Source organism: Oreochromis aureus, linkage group 20 (genome assembly GCF_013358895.1).
Source record: "Oreochromis aureus strain Israel breed Guangdong linkage group 20, ZZ_aureus, whole genome shotgun sequence".
NCBI classification, from domain to species: Eukaryota; Metazoa; Chordata; class Actinopteri; order Cichliformes; family Cichlidae; genus Oreochromis; species Oreochromis aureus.
Window position 1 is genome coordinate 24,762,674 of NC_052961.1, and position 11,048 is coordinate 24,773,721.

Consider the following 11,048-nt stretch of genomic DNA (forward strand, 5'->3'; position numbering starts at 1 on the left):
TTACATTTTATTATAAAAATCGCTCATTTATTGTGACAAAAGTTTTGTTTTCACCTTGTGGAGGAATGTATGCGAAGGGGATCTGCATGAAGCACTGCAGGGTCAGGAACATCAAACTCGTGTAGATAATCAGCCGCAGGAACTGCCCAGTTTGACCTAAGACCAGCAGCAAGCAGGAAGCAAAAGTGAGCGCAGTTACAGAATTCAGAACAAAGTCTTTTGTTCTGTGTAATGAGCTAGAATTGGTTTATGGTACCCATAATTTATTGGACCATCACATAGTTTGTAGTTTAACACCTGTGTACACCACCACAGTGGATTTTAAATTGAACAATCACAATGTGATTAAAGTGCAGATTATCAGCTTTCCTTGATAGCTTCTGTAACAAATTTTGTAAAAACTGTTTAGGAATTACAGCATTTTTATACATAGTCCGACATTTTCAAAGACTCAAAATTAATTGGACAAACCAACATTACTTTGAATGTAAGGATTGTTTTCAATACTTGGATTAAAACCCTTTTCAGTCAATTACTGCCTGAAGTCTGGAACCCATCGACCCCACCCAGTGCTGCATTTCTTCCCATCAGATGCTCTGCTAGGCCTTCACTGCAGCCAGTTTCAGTTGCTTCTTGCTTGTGGGTTTTTCTGCCCTCAGTTTTGTCTCTTAGTAACTATAAAACTGATCTGTTGTGTTGAGATAAGGGTCTGTCTTGGTCATTGAAGAATATTCAATGGTTATGACCCACTTCCACTGGCAACCATACACGGCCACACCATAACACTACCACCACCATGTTTGACAGATAATGTGGTAAGCTTCGGATCATGGAGCAGTTTCTCCTCTGCTCCACATTTTACTCTCCCCATCATTCTGGTGCAAGTTAATCTTGGCTTCATCTGTCCAAGAAGTTTTTTTTTTTCCCCAGGGCTGTTCAGGCTGTTTCCCTCTTGATTTTCATGGTAACCTGTGGTTTGCATCTTGTTGTAAATTCTTTGTATTCCCATTTATGAAGTTCTTCAATCTTCAATCGCATCGTGATTGTTTGATTTAAAATCCATTGTGGTGAATTACAGAGGAGAAAATACAAAATTTGTCTCTCAGGGGAAACAAATGCTGTATTTCACTATATATGTTGATAGAAAAGGTCCCGAGGTGTGACTTTGATGTTTTAATATTTAATATTTAGCAATTTCTCTCCCTCTAAATGTTACCAAGAAAACTTTCTGAAATTAGGACAAAATCTATTATTTTTATCGATTATGAAATCACAAATAATTAACACAATTACTCATAGACTGAAAATACTGAGTCAATTCAACTTTCTTTAAACTTTAACCTTAATTCATATATAAAAGATAAATATGTAAATGAAATGTGAGCAGGACTAAATCTGTGACACCCTGGTAAAAAATTTATAGAGAAACAAAAGTCAAAGAAAGAGATGTCCTGAAAGGCAAAGCAAGCAAACTGTTGCAAAACAAAATGTTATGCAATAGTCTTTTTTTTATCTCAGTTATATTCTTTTATAATTGTAGGAAGTCAGAATTATGTCTGAAATTAAGTAGGATTAATTCCACAGCTGTAGTTGCAGAGAAAAGTTGGTTTGAATAAAAATAGAAGTTGCTTTTATCTTTGCTGTACACCACGTGTTTTGTTGTCTCCTGTTCAGCTCAATAATCATTTTTATTCCCCTTAAATAAAGCCGGCATGTTACTCTCTGAGTTCTGGGACACAGATACACAAAAACACACAGTAATGGATGCATCCTGTGGTTCTCTTCAGACATTGTTCAGCAGAATATTGTCTCCCAGACACTTGGCAGTAAATTGGACTGGTTCTGTCCATACTCCAGTTTCTTATCAAAGAAAGACAGGCGTTTCTTTGAGACGCTCAAGTCTCAAAGAAACGCCTGTCTCTGTCACGACTGGTCTAGTACAACTATTTATCCAATGAAATCTCTTCGTGGCACTAGTTCCCAATTTATTATCTTTAAGACTGTCATTAAAGATATTAATGACAGTTTTAAAGTGAGTTGCTTTGTTGCGATTTTGGCTGTATATTCAAATAAATAAAACAGTTCATAGTCTCAGGGCTAGAGTTCTTGTAATCAAAAGGTTGGAGATACAAAGCACTAATAGCTGACGTGGCTTAGCATTAGCTGAGCCAGCAAATGTGTTGTCGATGTTCACGCTTTTTACTAAAAGCATTGTTTCATAAAACACACACGTACACACTCTCTCCAGCATAGGTGGGTGGACAGAAACGCATGAGCCGCACACACACAATGTACACAGGCTTCACCACTTAGTCCAAGCGCAGTAAGATTATAGCAGGGGGATTTATGAAGCTGAAGGGCAAACAGTTTTTATATGGAGGCATAGAAAAAGAGCGAAAGAAGAAATGCTGTCAAAATGCTGACATCACATCTTTTAATTCCTTGCTGTAATTACCAGGCTATGTATAATTGATTTGACCATTCAAACCACTTCCCCTTTACAAAGTACTTTGAGGGAGGGATACATATACTTTAATTCATCAGAATGGAGTGATCAATACAGAGAAGGCACACACACACATGCTGTAGACATATACACATCGCACACATTTTGATTTACCTGTGCTTGTCTTTAAATTTGTTTTACTTTACATCAGATTAACTGATTTCTCCTATTTTTGCACGTACCTCATGTGAAACTGTTTCCGCTCTTTAAACTAAGTTTAAAAAAAAGGAAAGGCAACCAGCAAAAACACAAAATACAAGTTTGAAATGATAAGTAGGTAAGTAACATGATCACAAAACTGTACACAAATTAGTGTAAAATAAATAAAAAAAATTAAATGGCATAAAAAAAATACAAAAACCAGTTAAGACAGAGACTAAATTAAAATAAGCAAATATATAAATTCATAGTTATATGAACTTATATATAATGATCAAGTAATACCAACCTGACCTTGCGAAAACGAAAATGTATTTGCCCAAAACACTACCTCAAAGCATTGATAATTGTTTGGAGTATGATTTGTCACACAGAGACTTTATAACTCAGAAGCATGAATTGGCTAAACGGTCTCAATATTAGCGCAACATGCCAAAATCAAAAGAAGACATAAGAAAGAGGGTGAGTGAATGACGTCAGGGTCATGAAGCTAATTCTACATTTCTAAAAATTATCTTAACTTTTATCAGTTTTAACCATAGATTTTAATTGTTAAACTAAGATGCCAGATCAATATTAGGTTTGCATGCCACAGAGCATTTGGTGTACAAATATGTGGAACCGCAAATTTTATACAAAACATCACAAGAAATGTTTCACAGAGTGAAAGCATTTTCTCTAACCCACAAGGTAGGAAATTAACATTGTTTCTCTGCAATTACCTGCTACATGCTGGAATAATCTTATAAGCTTAAAGTTCAGGCAAAAAAGACTGAATCACTGACGTTGTTTAGATTTGAATCAAGTTTGCACCGAGACCTTTACATTTTGAATCAGAGCAACAACATGCCAGATGATGTCATTAGCTTCTGGAGCCCCTCTCACCTCTCATGGTGACCAGACTCGGGTTCGGCAGCAGCGGTAAGATGAGCAAAAACAGGAAATATACCAGTGACAGACCATTATAGCGGAAAGATGAAGCTGAGAAGCAGAGGGGAAAAAACACAATGGGTCTGAGAGAAATTCAAAGAAAAGGAGTATTTTTATAAGGTACAGCATGCTTCTTTTTAATGTTTATTATCTTATAACCTCTAAAATACTCGTAATGTTTCATCTAAAGTAGCAAGTATACATCACAATCACAATAATAAAACATACATAATAATAAAATAAAGGGCAAAAGAATAAACTGTGTCTACTATACCTTTGATTTTTTTTTTATAGTATAATAATTTATAACACCTGGCTCAAAGAGGGTTTTTCTGGGTTGCCTAACCACATCAGTATGATTACTCTGCTTGTAGTAACAGCAGTGAGTGTATACTACTTAACAGAAGCCCTATCGTTTTCCTGTTATTCCTGCCCATTTGATAAGCAAAGGTGCACTTTATGCATAATTGAATTAACCCCAACCTAAAGTTGTTTTTTTTTAAAAAAAGGTTACACACTTCCGGGGGGATTTCTTATGTGTAGGAAAAATCCCTGATAAGCTGTTACTGCCATTAATATAAGCCATTATATTAGTTTTAGCAAGAAAACCTTAGTTAACAAAGCTGGTTACAGATGCTGATGGTTTTTGATGGTTTCCTCTATGCTGGAAAACACCTGAGTTCAACAAGTAGACCTAAAATATTTTGGAACAGGAATAAATATTAATTTAGTTAACTAATTTAAAAAAGCCCTACAATTCAGCTAATATTTTGGTACTTCTGAAATCTAAGGATGATTTGTTAGAATCTTAAAGAAAATTGTTTAATACTGAAAATATGTCTGACTACCTCATACCTAACCTCAAATATGATACATTCATTTTAAACAACATTATAACAGCAAAATGAGAACTTTTATGGCAGCACAAATACCAACAAATGATCATCAAAATGCTCCTAAGCAGCAAGCAGAGGTTAAGTGTTAACCTTACCCTGCAGCACATAGGGACGTTATGTGCAGGTTTCACTTAAACAGTTTACTTAATGGTGGGTACAGAAATGCCGCTCAGATAGGTGTAACTGTTTTACATCAGCACGGTCTACCTCCAGTTTAATCTGGCAGTACATTGCTTCTCACAAAATGAGTGTGAATTATTGTTTTTGTGTCTCGATAATATGCTGCAACAGGGGTTCACCAGTAGCCTTTACCCAGCTTATGTTGTGTTAACGATATGCAACCTTTAGTAATCACCTGAAGATTCTTGTCATGTAAACTTTTACACCCAAAAATCTGAAACCGTGTCTATAACATGTCCCTACAAACCCCACTATCTCTGGACAAAACCACCAACAACAGCAGTACAAATAAATAAAAATGAAATAATTATACAGGCATCAACTCACCAGTGAGCAGGAGCAGGGGTAGTAACAAGTTATAGAGCATCCCAACCACGAGGTCCCCCGCCATGTCCTCCTCTGTGTGTCAGAGACACCCAAACAGCTCCTTCAGATGCTCTCACCCGCTGGATGTCCGCATAAATAAGTAAGTGACTTAGTTATGTGGAGGGAAATTTCAGCCCGCTCACATATTTGTCAGAAGAGAATTCATGTTGCCTCAATCAAAGCATCTTATAGTACAGCAAAGAAAAAAATAACACGAGGACGAGAAGCAGTGCGATTAAAAAACACAGCAGATGCAAATATTGTGTGCGGATAATGACTCCCTTTGCTCTTCGCTTGTGTTTCTGTCACACCCTCCTTTCCTCCTCCTCCTCACCTCTCTCTTCTTTCCCTTTCTCTCTCTCTGTCTATCTCTCTCCCAGACATAATGGGTTGTAACCCAGCATCTCTGTTACTATCCTCATATTGTAGCTAATCTCACTCAGGAGAATATCCACTATCGTTGCTTCACTGTAAAACACGCTTGCAGAATTACACAAAAGCAGACAAACAGCAAAGTGCAGCAGTGATTTTTTTGTGACTCTGCTGAAAGGTGTCATTGGGGAGTATTATAAGTTTCTGCATGTGCAAGTTGCATCCATGCCTTCATTCTTGCATTATGTTCGAACTAGTGTATCCCAGAACCTTCTCTATCTGATATATGTGAAAGCCATACAGATACTCTCGTATCTCGTTGTTTGTTTCCTTAAAGCCGCGTCAGGCTGGCTCATCATATTTGCACTGAGGGGTGAAGGGAAGTGTATCTAATATTCATGGCTGTAAGGCCATTAAAGAGCTGGTGTGACTACAGTGGGATGATCAATGCAAGGACTTACAATGCAATAACATTAACTTTGTTCTAAATATAAGAGGAAGGTTGGGGGGAGAAAAATCCAGTATGATCTTTTTGTGTTTCAAATGACAGTTTTGGCAACATAAATAATGTAAATGTGCTTAAATAGCGTCTTCCAGGACTATTAGTAGAGTCAGACTGGAAAAGCACTTTATTAGTATTTAATTAACTTTGGCACAGATTTGAGGAAGCAACAGAGTTTATGCATTAGGTAGTGTAAAATTTTCTTCAGTTAATTTAAATTGCAGTATTGTAAAGTTTAAGGATTGGCAGGAATGCAGGAATTTGCTGTGTATAAGAACAGGAAAAAAATAAATACCAGCTTCTTAAATAAAAAAAGATAACTTAAAACATTAAAAGTAGTAGTGGTTGTCCTAAAATGTCACAGTTTTCTTCTTGTTTATATATTGCAAGGAATCAGCACTTTGTATAGCAGATTAATCTATGTGTGATCTTTTAATCAAATTCATACCGTATCCTATGAGTTTTAGCGGGGTACTGAGTGTGAATCTTATTTTCCCCGTCTAAACCACAGCAGCAGAAATGACACTTGTGAATAGAAGTCACATTTTGGTCTTTAATTAATTTAAAGACTTTAAACTTTCCTTTTCTTTATTTTACATGGTAAAGATTCAAATAAGGACACTTGAGTGTTCAGACAAAAGAGATGCCACCAATTGTATTGGACCTTTTTTTTAAATGTTTTTTATGGACTAAGCAATAACCAATAATGAAAATATCAGCTGCATAAAATAAAGTGTTTTGTTAACAATGTGGCAGTGGAATCTCTTGCAGCCAGACAAGAGAATGGAGGAGGGATTTTAGACCATGCTTACCGTTAATGCTTAACATCTAACTTTTAAATTGTTGTTACATTACAACGCCACAAAAAGTCAAGCTGTAGTTTCCCAAGCTATACTAATAAATCCCTTTTGTGTATGTTTATAGATATTTAGATGACGTTTCTCTGCGTGCAGATAAGCACCCCGAGTGTAAAAAAAAGAAAGAAAAAAAGGCTGAATTACTCCTCAGCAGTAAATCTAAATTGATCATGATGACAATGAGTGCTGAGTGTGCAGCTAACATTTCATGACAGTGCAGTTAGAAAGAGATGCCATCGGACATGCCCTAGAAGGTTCCTGGGTGGGGATGTGAGCGCATGTGAGTGTGCATGTGTCTTTAGCTATTTAAGAGATAGGAAAATATATTTGAGATGTTGTCACCTTTCTTAGGTTTTAGTTTTAAGATCAGAATAATAATTCATGCTCAGCATGTGCGCAAGAGGACGTGCACAGAAATCGGTAGAAATGGCACTCTGACTCAATGTGAGTTTTACTCTCTGAGTTTAGCACCCTGGTTTCGATGGGTGTTGAGCCAATATTGATCTGTTGCCGGGAACAGTCTCACTTCAGTTCCTCTAACATTTACAGATCATTTGCCAGCATACATCACTGATGCACTTCACTCTACCGCCTTAAAAATACAAATAAACCCACACCTGCCTTGATATTAAGGCTGCATTATGCAGAGACAGTTAGGTTTTTGGACAGTGAAGCAGTGTTTGTACTTTTGCTTCTGTACAGTATGACTGTAGATTTTAAATAAAAAAATCAGGATCTGATTGAAATGTGGACTTTCAGCTTTAATTCAAGGGGATTTAAAAAATATGATGTATTAACTGGTTAGCAGGTATTGTCATTTTTATACATAGTCTCATATTATCAGAGGGTCAAAATTAAGTAAACAAGCTACATTAATTTTAAATATAAGAATTTGGATGAAAATCTATTCCAGTCAATGACTGCCTGAAGTTTTGAAACTATGGACATCACCAAATGCTGATTTTGACAGACTAGGCCTTTGTTTGTAGGTCTGTCTGCTTCAGTTTTGTCTTTTTGCTTGAAATCAGGTGACTGACTTGGCCATTAAAGACCAGCCCATTTTTGTGTTATTTGTTTGTTTTGAGAGACTCTTGTGTTGCTTGTACAGTATGCTTTTGGATCATTATCCATTTCCATTGTGAAGCGCTCTCTGGCCAGTTTTGTGGCTGAATCTGAGTAGAAAGTGTAACCCTGTACACTAACCCATATGGAAAAGAAATAGTAAAAACTTATAAAAGACTTACATAAGATGCGGCCTACTTCATATAGTGAATCATATAAGGCTTATATGATTTACTCATGAAAGTGGCCACTTTCTCATTACTTTCATATATTGTTTTAGGAAGTATCCAAAACATACAAGTTTCATTTATATAATTTTTCAAGGGATCTTATATCTGTTTTCACTCTTGTATGCTTTTCATACAAGTTTCACACAAGACAGATTCAAACTTTATAAGATTTACATATATATCGTTTCCATATGGGAAATTACATAATTTATCTTGCTACCTCTATCTGCGGTCACACCATCAATAAATACTAGTGACCTGGTTCCATTCAACATTGCCTCCACCATGTTTAGTCAGATGCTTAGCATCATAGTCTATTTCTTTCCTTCTCTATACTTTTCTTGGTTTCATCTGGTTTCAGCCTTTCTTCTTTTAAATAATTTACTAGATTATGATTTGGTTATTCCTGAAGGTTTTTGCTGTCTCTCTGATAGGTTTACTTGTTTCAGCCCACACGAGGATGGGCACTTGAATTCCAGTGAACAGCTAACAAATACAAGTTTGACACTCTGAATCATCTCCAGATGTTATTGTGAATAGTATTGAGCCTCTGAAAATTGGTGACTATGTATAAAAATACTTTAGTTCCTTAACAGTTAACTCAATGCTTTTGTTCAACCTCTTGAATTAAAACTGAAACTCTGCAGTTTGATCACATCCTGATTGTTTGATCTAAAATCAAGGTGGTGGTGCAGGGAGAAAAAAATACAAGAAACTATGCATTTGTCCAAGGACTAATGGATCTATAGGAACATGCAGATCCTGCCTTTATTCTAGTTTATATTACCCACATGATATGGTGTGAAAAACTGGACAGAGAAAAGGTGGAGGAGTCTAGTTCTCTTTTGGACTATTTGTATTACAATATGACAAAAGTTACTGTGAGTTCCTTCTCCAGTGACATGCAAAGCAATATGCATACCCCAGTTTTAACACTAAACGCTAACAATATGCGGTATATATACTATTAGTTTGCAGTTAGTGAGTCAAATGAATGGGGACACAGTTAACAGGAGATTGTGATTGATTTCATGTTTGAAGTCACAACTTGATTTCACGTGTTTTATACTTTTAGCATATTCAAAGAGATGGTTGTCAAAACAAAAAGGTGTGGCACGGCTTTTTTATTTTTTTTATTTACTTGAACAGATGGTAGGCTTCTCCTCAGGGATTTTGTCAAATTATTTTTAAAGAGCTCCCAGTCTGCAACGGACTCACTACCAAAACCTACCACATAGGGTAGTCCTCAGTCCTGCTTTTTGCATTGGTCACGGAGTACATCTTGGTAAAATTTCATGGTTCTAGTTTTAAATCAGTAGAAAGAAGAAAGTCAGTGAAAACAGCTTAGATATTTTTCAGAATGTACCATATGATTCACTTACTCAAAAAATAGCATTTTTTTTAAATGTGTACAATAAAATGGTGATTTTTACGTTTAAACATAAATGTAGATCTAAAACTTAATATGTTTATTTAATTTTTGTCAAGAAAGTGCAGATTATGGACCCAAATGCAGACTTCTGAGACCAACAGGGAGACATCAGGGAGACTGGAAACACCAGGGTAACAAGGCGCAGCTGTAACTAATTAAGGGATTAACGAAAGGAATTAAAACTACTAGCAATGCAAAAGACACAGAGGATTAATAAAATAAAACAGGAAGTAGATGTAAGGGAACAGAATAATGACAAAGACTTAAAAAGGTTCAAGATGTATCTAGGGAGCCTAGACTGCACTAGAATAAAGTAACAAAAATAAATAATGCAAAGTAACAGAGCTAAACAAAACTCAAGGAACAAAAGCAAACAGAAAACAAAATCAACAGCAATTAACAATCCAAAACTCAAAAATGTTGTAAATACTGTTACTTGATTTGGCGTGGTGTGCTCTACAGTCAAATATGTATTAATGTCATGAGGATAACTCAGAAGCAAAGAACTTAAAATCAAACCTGCCTCGCTGATTTAGAAAAATGCTGCCACCCAGTGTCTAAAAGTCCAAACTGCAGTATGGATTCCTGATTCTTAGGCATTTGTTTTGAAGCATGTACATTAACTTTTCAAAGGTCAACAGGACATAAAAGTTCAAAGCCATGCTTTAACCAAGTCATTTAGCCTTTAGATTAGCTGGTTGTGACTTGTGATATTTTAGTATTGTGTTTAATATTGGTAAAGGAGAGCTGTGTTGCTCCAGTGGCAGTGAACTGATAGATTACATCCACTATCACAGGCTATAGCACATTTTATTTGATATCTCTAGATCTAGATGGAGAAGGGATAAAGACTCCACCCAGGACTCGATCGGGATATTATATGAAGTCAATACGTGTGTAGGTTTGGTTATAATAAATAATGGATAACTAGAGGAAGCTGAACACTTTGGTATGTATCAGTCAGAGCTTTTAGGAGTAGAGAGTGCTAATGTCAGCACAGCTGGCTCTACTCACTTGTGTTTGAAAATACAGCTTCTGCCACAGGTCACTTTTATCTGTGGCTTTAATATCTTTGATTTATAAATTTAAAAATGTGGATTTTATTTTTTGTCTGGAGGACACTATGGGACTCCTCAACCCTCACTAAAGATTTGCATGGTATGCCACTTGATAATTATATTTCACAGTATTTTATAGGAAAAAATATTGCACACTGCTGTTTTATTTTTTCTCATGAATTTATGGAGTCACACTAAGTAGTCAAAAACAGTTCCACCACCTGTGTTATTAAAGGAGACCCTTATTTTCTCTTATGTGTAGTACTATTACAACAATAAATACTCAGTTTCAAAAATTTAGGTCAGTGTGTGTGCAAAGTCAAAAGCTAAGGCTCAGTCTCAGTTTTCTTCTGCTTGTGGCTCTATATCAGGGGTCCCCAATCCCTGTCCATGACGGCCGGTGTCCCTGCAGGTTTTAGATCTCACCCTGAGTCAACACACCTGAATCGCATGATTAGTTCATCACCAGGCCTCTGGAGAACTTCAAGACATGTTGAG